Genomic DNA, 6,801 nt, shown 5'->3' with positions numbered 1-6,801 from the left:
ACATCCATTCTCAGCAGCCAGACTGAAAAACTCCCAAGTCATGGGACAATGATTAGAGTAATGAGAAAAGTTTTTGCCTTAGGACTAGGAATTTAGACATAGGCTGAGCATGGTTCTGATCCACACAACAAATCATGAAAGCAAGACTAGAAAAGATCAAGCTGTATTTAAGGTGCTTAACTGATCAAAAAGTAAATCTCAAAAATGATAAGTAGAAGTGTGGAAGATATTTTTAAAACTATCTTAACACTCATAAAGATATAAATTACAGTGTCAGAAATTGTACTGGATAGGCATTAGTGTAAATTATATATCACAAAAAATGCATAAGTTTGAGACTGTGACAATCTTTGATAACACTGCAAATGAATAACAGATAGCCCACCAAATGTACACACAGGAAAGTTCTGAAGGAAAAATGGCAATTTTTCCTAGACTTAAAGTATATTATATTTTTATTATATCACATATAATGTAGTATAGTTACTTCGAGATGGACTCTAATGAATTAAAATCATATACTATCATTGGTAAAGCAGCTGTATTATAGCAAAACAAAGAGTTGCAGTTAATAATTCCTCCTGAAATATATATACAACTAAATCATAAAATAATTTATTAATCTAAAATAAAGCAGAATCGAATAATAAACTGTGAAATTAAACCAGTTTGATGACAGATAAGGTGAACTACAATAATATGTAAGTACAATAACACTTAAAAACTGAAAAGTGAGGAACACAAGCCTTACCAAGGTTAATTTCATAGCCATACTCCCATAAGCAATTAAAAATTCATTTCAAAATTATGAGTTCAGTTACCCAAGAAGATATGATTCTAAAGATTTATGCATCTAATAAAGTCAAATGCATGCTATACAATAAGATAGTTTAAAAATTTAGAAACATCATTTGAGATTCCAGTACTTGTCATTCAGCAAATGACAGAACAAGAAACAAGAAATTCAGTAAGAATATCCAATTCAAAACACTACTCTCAAGTAACCATAGAACACTTACCAAAGTAGATGTCATAGAGTATAAAACATACACTAATAAAAGGATAAAATCAAATGATATGCTCTATGAATACAAACCAATCAAATCAGAAAGAAATAACACAAACAGGAATCAGGAAAATATTCAAATATTTGGAAAGTAAGTAGCACACATGGCAATAAACTGAGTCCAAGAGCAAGCAGAGAGAAAGTATTTAACTGAATTGAATACAACATAAGAGAACTTGTTTAATGTAGCTATCAGGGCACATTAATGAAAAATTTTAGTGATAAATGCCTGTAGAAAGGGGTTCAGAAGCTTTTTTAAAGAAAAAACACAATGAAAAATTTTGAAGCCCCTGATATTAGTCTGAAATCAATGAACTTGATTTCCAACAACTAAAGACACTAGAAAAAGAGGAGCAACTTAAAGTCACAGCACCACATAGAGAGTGAAAATAAGTATCTGCTGTGATCTAAATGTACCATTTAAATGCTGAAACATAATCATGGATGGTGTTATTGCCTGATAAAGCTGTAAGGTGCTCAGGCGGGATCAGAGGCTTATAAAACAGACACAGTGAGTATCTTTACCCTTTATCCACCTGAGGATTCTGGGAAAAGCCATCTAGGAACCAGGAAGCAGACACTCAAGAGACCCTCAACCCTGTCAGGGCTGCGTCCTGAGACTCTTACTTTAAGATCCATGGTGATTTCTTTGGTTTATAAGCTTCAAAGGCTAGGATAACTTCCTATAGCCATCCCAATTAACTACAGCAACCAAGATACAATCAGTAAAATTTAGTCCCAGGAGCTGCAGCGCCTCCCTCAGGGACCCCAAGGCACCTCTGGCCTTAGCCACCTCAACCCTGGCACAGCTCCCCAATCTCTGTTCCAGGAGCAGGGTCACCAGTACCACTGAGGGGAACAAGGCCAGCCCCACAGGGAAAGAGGTGGAGCCTAGGGCTGTAGTCACTGCTGGATACAGGGACCCTTGGCTGTGAGGGCCAAGTGGCTCCCTGAAGGACCATGTCCACCAAGGCCAGCGAGTGCACCTCTGGTGTACTTCTTGTTGCTATCAGAAGATTACCCACGTGTGATCTCCTGAACCTTGCTGGCTTGAGGCCTCAGCCCCACACATAACTCAGCTCACCCCTTGGCTGCCTAGAATTAATCCCAGCACCAAGTATGACCCACAGCACTGTACAGTGCAGGACATGGCAGCGAGCATGGCCTCAAGGTCATGAAGGTCAAAAAGCCGCACCACTGACCCTGAGCCAAGCAACCTAAATGTGCTTGTCTCTCTCAACGCCTGCACACCAGCCTGTTTTCATGACCAACTTCATTATGACAGAAGAAAAATGTCAGTAAAACTGGGAAAAAAATGGGAAAAGCCACTGTAACAAAACCATGTGTGGAAATAGTGAAGGTGATAAACATCTATCCACTCAGGTTGATCAAGAAAAAGTGAAAATGCACAAATTATGAATGAAGAAAAGAATGTGATATTAGTACAAATTCTTGAGATATTAATACAGATTTTCATGAAGAACCATGCTAACATAAATAAAATAGACAAGTTCCTTGAAAGATAAACTCAGTCAAGAAGAAATTCACCACCTGTATTAACAAATATCTATAAAGCAAAATACAGACAGAGTTACAAATCTTCCTAGAAAGCATCACCTGGCCCAGATATCTACACTGATGAGAAATTATGTGATTCTGCATGCTTTTCAAAAGATGAGGAGGAATACATCTGAACTACTCCTATAATGAATATTATCCTGAAAAACAAACACAGTGATTGAAAAAAATCAAATTTCCTCATGAGCAATAATGTAAAAATCCAACCAAATTTTGAAATAATTAAGATATTCTCATATAGGTGAATGTATGAGTGAACTGTGTTGTATCATTCAGAAAATAGTTTATTGCTAAAAGGAAATGAGCTAACAAATCATGAAAACACACAGAGGAATCTTTGGTGTATTACCAAGTAAAAGAAGTTAACGTGAACAATTATACGTGCTCATCACTATGTGACATTTCAGAATGGCACAATTATGAATCTAGTAAAAAGATTAGTTGTTGACAGGATTGTAGAGGGAAGAAATGGGTGACTAGGCAGATAAAATTTTAGAGTAATGAAATGCTGTATAATAAAATGGTGGACACACATTATTATAACTTTGCATGAATTCATAAAGTTTTCAATACAAAATCCTAGAGTCAATTATGGATTTGAGATGTTAATGATGTAACAAATGTAATCATAACAACTATACTACACTGGCCAGGTTCATATTAATAAGAGGAGTGACTATGCCACTGTGGCAGCAGATATTTTTTGAAAATCTCTTTACCTTCATCTTAATTTTAATATGAACCTGAGATATCGCTAAAGATAAAATGTATTAAAAATTTAGGACATCAGTCTCTCTTGGCTCCCTCTGTCCGTGGCTGGGCACGCCGTGCTCTCCTAAAGGTGGACCTCAAACTCCAGCAGCTCAACGTCTGGGCCAGCCTCCGTGGCCAGGTCCTGGGACTGCTGGACTGGGACATGGGGAACAAGGCCTTTCTGGCCTTCACATCGCACCTGCCTATGGCTGAGCAGAACCTTGCCAGGTACAGGCTTCAAATAGTGGAACCACCAAGGTTACCTTTGGAGAAGAAGCCCCGTGCTGACAGAGATGGTCCAGAGTTTGAGCCCAACCTGTGGATGTGGGTGAACCCCAACATCGTGTACCCACCAGGAAAGCTGGAAGCCCAAGGGGCTAGAGAGAAGAAGGAACTGGCGGGCGCGGTCCCTCGCCCTCTACTGCCCTGCCATCAGGAAGATGCCAGCTGCCCAGAGGCTGCGGGGGCCGGGCACTGTTGCCTTCCTCCCCCGAGCAGTCTGCGTCGCCAAAGCACTTTTCGTCTTCCCCCAGCAGCTGGGAGCTCACGGAAGAGGAGGCCGAGGACAAGGATGACAGCTCCTGTGTGGCTCTCCTGTCCCCTTACCAAAGGGCCCCCCTCCAGAGCCGGAGGCTTCAGCAACCCAGCGGCCAGGAGGAAAGGCTCTGGCCCGGCCCCCTCTCAATTACTTCCACCTAATTGCCCTGGCGTTAAGAAACAGTTCCCCTCGGGGCCTCAACGTGCAGCAGATCTACAGTTTCACTTGACAACACTTTCCGTTTTTCTGAACGGCTCCGGAAGGCTGGAAGAACACCATCCGCCACAATCTGTGTTTCCGAGACAGCTTTGAGAAAATGCCGGTCAGTAAGCAGGCTGAGGTCAGCGCCTGGCCCTGCTCCTGCCTCTGGAAGTTGACTGAGGAAGGATGCCACCGCTTTGCCGAGGAGGCCCGCACCCTGGCTGCCACCCAGCTGGAAAATATCCAGCCAGTGCATGAGCCAACCAGATATGATGCCCTTCCTCTTTGACCTTTGATGCCGCAAAGCAAGTCCCCTGCCTTATTAAAGTTGCCCCCAGCAGCCTTGTGTGGATATGTGTGTGTGGTCTCTGAAGATGGGGTGAAGGGCAGAGGTGCAGTTCCAGCTCGGGGTGGGAAGCAGCCCACGCGTGCTCCCAAGGCAGTGGGGCAGCTGCTGGCATGCAGATGCCACGCTTGTCTCGGAGGAGGAGAGTCCTCGCCCTTCGCCAGACCTGAGCGAGTGCCCATTTTATGGATTTTGAAGATAATCTTGGGAGATGCTGGCTTGTGGCAGGCAGCCCTGGGAGCACCACCTACTTGTTCAGCTAACATTGTTAAGCTGCTACTTAACGAACACATAGGGCTTCAGGGCCCTGGGACAGTTTCTGCTCTGCGCCCTGGTAGCTGTGACAGGGGTAAGGGCAGGTGCCAAGGCAGCAGAGGGGGGCAGTTTTAGGGAGAGGCTACCTTTGTTTGGAATTTTTGATCAGTAAAGGGTAATATGAAGAAAAAGAATTTAGGACATCAAATTCAATAAATAAGCTAAATAAATGACTAAGCAAATGGGATACATTCCAGGAATGCAGGGCTTGTTTAACACTAACACCATGATTAATTTTATTATGGTATTAATTATATGAAAGAGAAAAACTGCAGGGTTACTGTTATCTCACTCCTATTGGGGATGCTGGACACCCTGGTCCAGGACTCTCTCTCAGTATAGAAATAAAGGGCTGAGTCCAGGAGTGTGCAAAGCAAAAGTGAATTTACTGTGTAGAAAGGAGTACAGACTCCCGAGAGAGAGGAGGGGCTCAAAGCTGGGAGTCCATTATCAGAGGAGTGAGCCTGTTTTTGAGTTTTCAGTTTTAGCCTTTACCATTATTCATGGGGTGTTTTTGTTTTGTTTTGTTTTGTTTTTTTGTGGTGGACAGGTATAGGCTCCTGTTTTAGGACTGCACCCTCTACTTGGGTCTACATTTGGCTGGACCCTTGGCCTGTATTCCAAAGGGCAGAACATCTTTGGCCCACATTGTGTCATATGGTTGCTAGGCAGGGGGTCTTTGTTTAAGGTTCTGAACACACAAGCTTTTTGGTGAAAAAATTTTCTGTGGCTAAGGTAGGTGGGACTTGGCTCATGTGGGCCATCAGCATTAAATACCTCATCCTGTTTCATGGCCTGAACATGCAGGTGAGTGTCTGTGAGATGGGGTAACTTCAGTCAGAGTAAAGGTGAGTCTCAAGATGGAATCTGAGTTCCTGTCACTGTTTTCTGCCCTTCCCAAGGCCTGAGGCAGCTTTCCTAGTCTATCCATGGCTGGGTAGGGGTGTCCAGTCCCTATAACTCCTCAGTGGATAGAGGCCTTTGGCAAACTTAACAATCTTTCCTGACTTCACAAATCTCAGGAAACTTAAAATACAATGACTTCATCAGCATAAGAAAGAGCATGGATAACAAACTCCAGAAAACATAATTAATGACAGAAATTAAAATACTTTACCTTTAATATCAGAAACAAGATAATAATTTGTTTTCACTACTGTTATTCAACATTGTAGTTAAGATTCTAGTCGGTATGCTGAGGCAATAAAAATAAATAAAAGCAGTCAAGTTGAAAGGAAGAAGTGAGGATCTCTATTCACAACAATGACCACAAAATAGGGGGGCAAATTCTCCATCTTCATACTCTCACTTGTAGGCCAGCTTTAGGCTTCAGTAATAAAGTTTTATTGGAACACAGATATGCTCATTAATTTATTTTTTTATGGATGCTTTAATACTAAAGTGATAAAAAGTTGTCACAAAAATTGTATTGTTACAAATGAGAAACATTTACTATCATTAGTAAGACAGTAGTTTAAGAGAGGAAACAACTGACAACCTTTGGTCTATACAAAAATTCTGATGCATAAGCCAAAATTGTAATGAGCAACAAGTGAGTTTAGTAAAACTAGAAGATACAAAATCAATACAGAAAAATTAAATACATTTCTATATACCAGCAATAGAAATCAAAATTTTAGAATCACCACTATTTCATTTAAAATATAAAATATACATCTGATGAAATATTGACAGACCTACAAAAACAACTTAATATTCATATGAAATTAAATATTTCTAAGTGGGAAGAGACATTTTAATAAAAAAAATCTCAGGATTTATCTTAACATTACTTTATAGACTCAACAAAATCTCAATCCCCTTCCCAGCAAGCAATCTGATTATTTTTTAAAATAACATGCTGATATACACTCATGGGAAAGTAACCCTGAAAAAAATAATAAAATTGGAGAGATGACTACAAGAATTATAAATTTATACTAATCTAAAGTGTGACAGAAAAATGGAACACAAAAGAAGATCCATAAAAGATCAAAACACAGT

The 6,801-nt window shown here is 40.6% G+C and overlaps 1 pseudogene; it reads left to right on the top strand.

Annotated features, from left to right (window-relative positions):
* Nucleotides 1-3,560: 3,560 nt before the first annotated feature.
* LOC133776586 (forkhead box protein R1-like) lies at nt 3,561-4,432 on the top strand (annotated as a pseudogene).
* The last annotated feature ends 2,369 nt before the right edge of the window (nt 4,433-6,801 follow it).

The sequence above is a fragment of the Lepus europaeus genome, chromosome 18, assembly GCF_033115175.1.
Source record: "Lepus europaeus isolate LE1 chromosome 18, mLepTim1.pri, whole genome shotgun sequence".
NCBI lineage: Eukaryota > Metazoa > Chordata > Mammalia > Lagomorpha > Leporidae > Lepus > Lepus europaeus.
The sequence above is the reverse complement of the archived record's forward strand: the minus strand, read 5'-3'. Positions and strand labels throughout refer to the sequence as shown.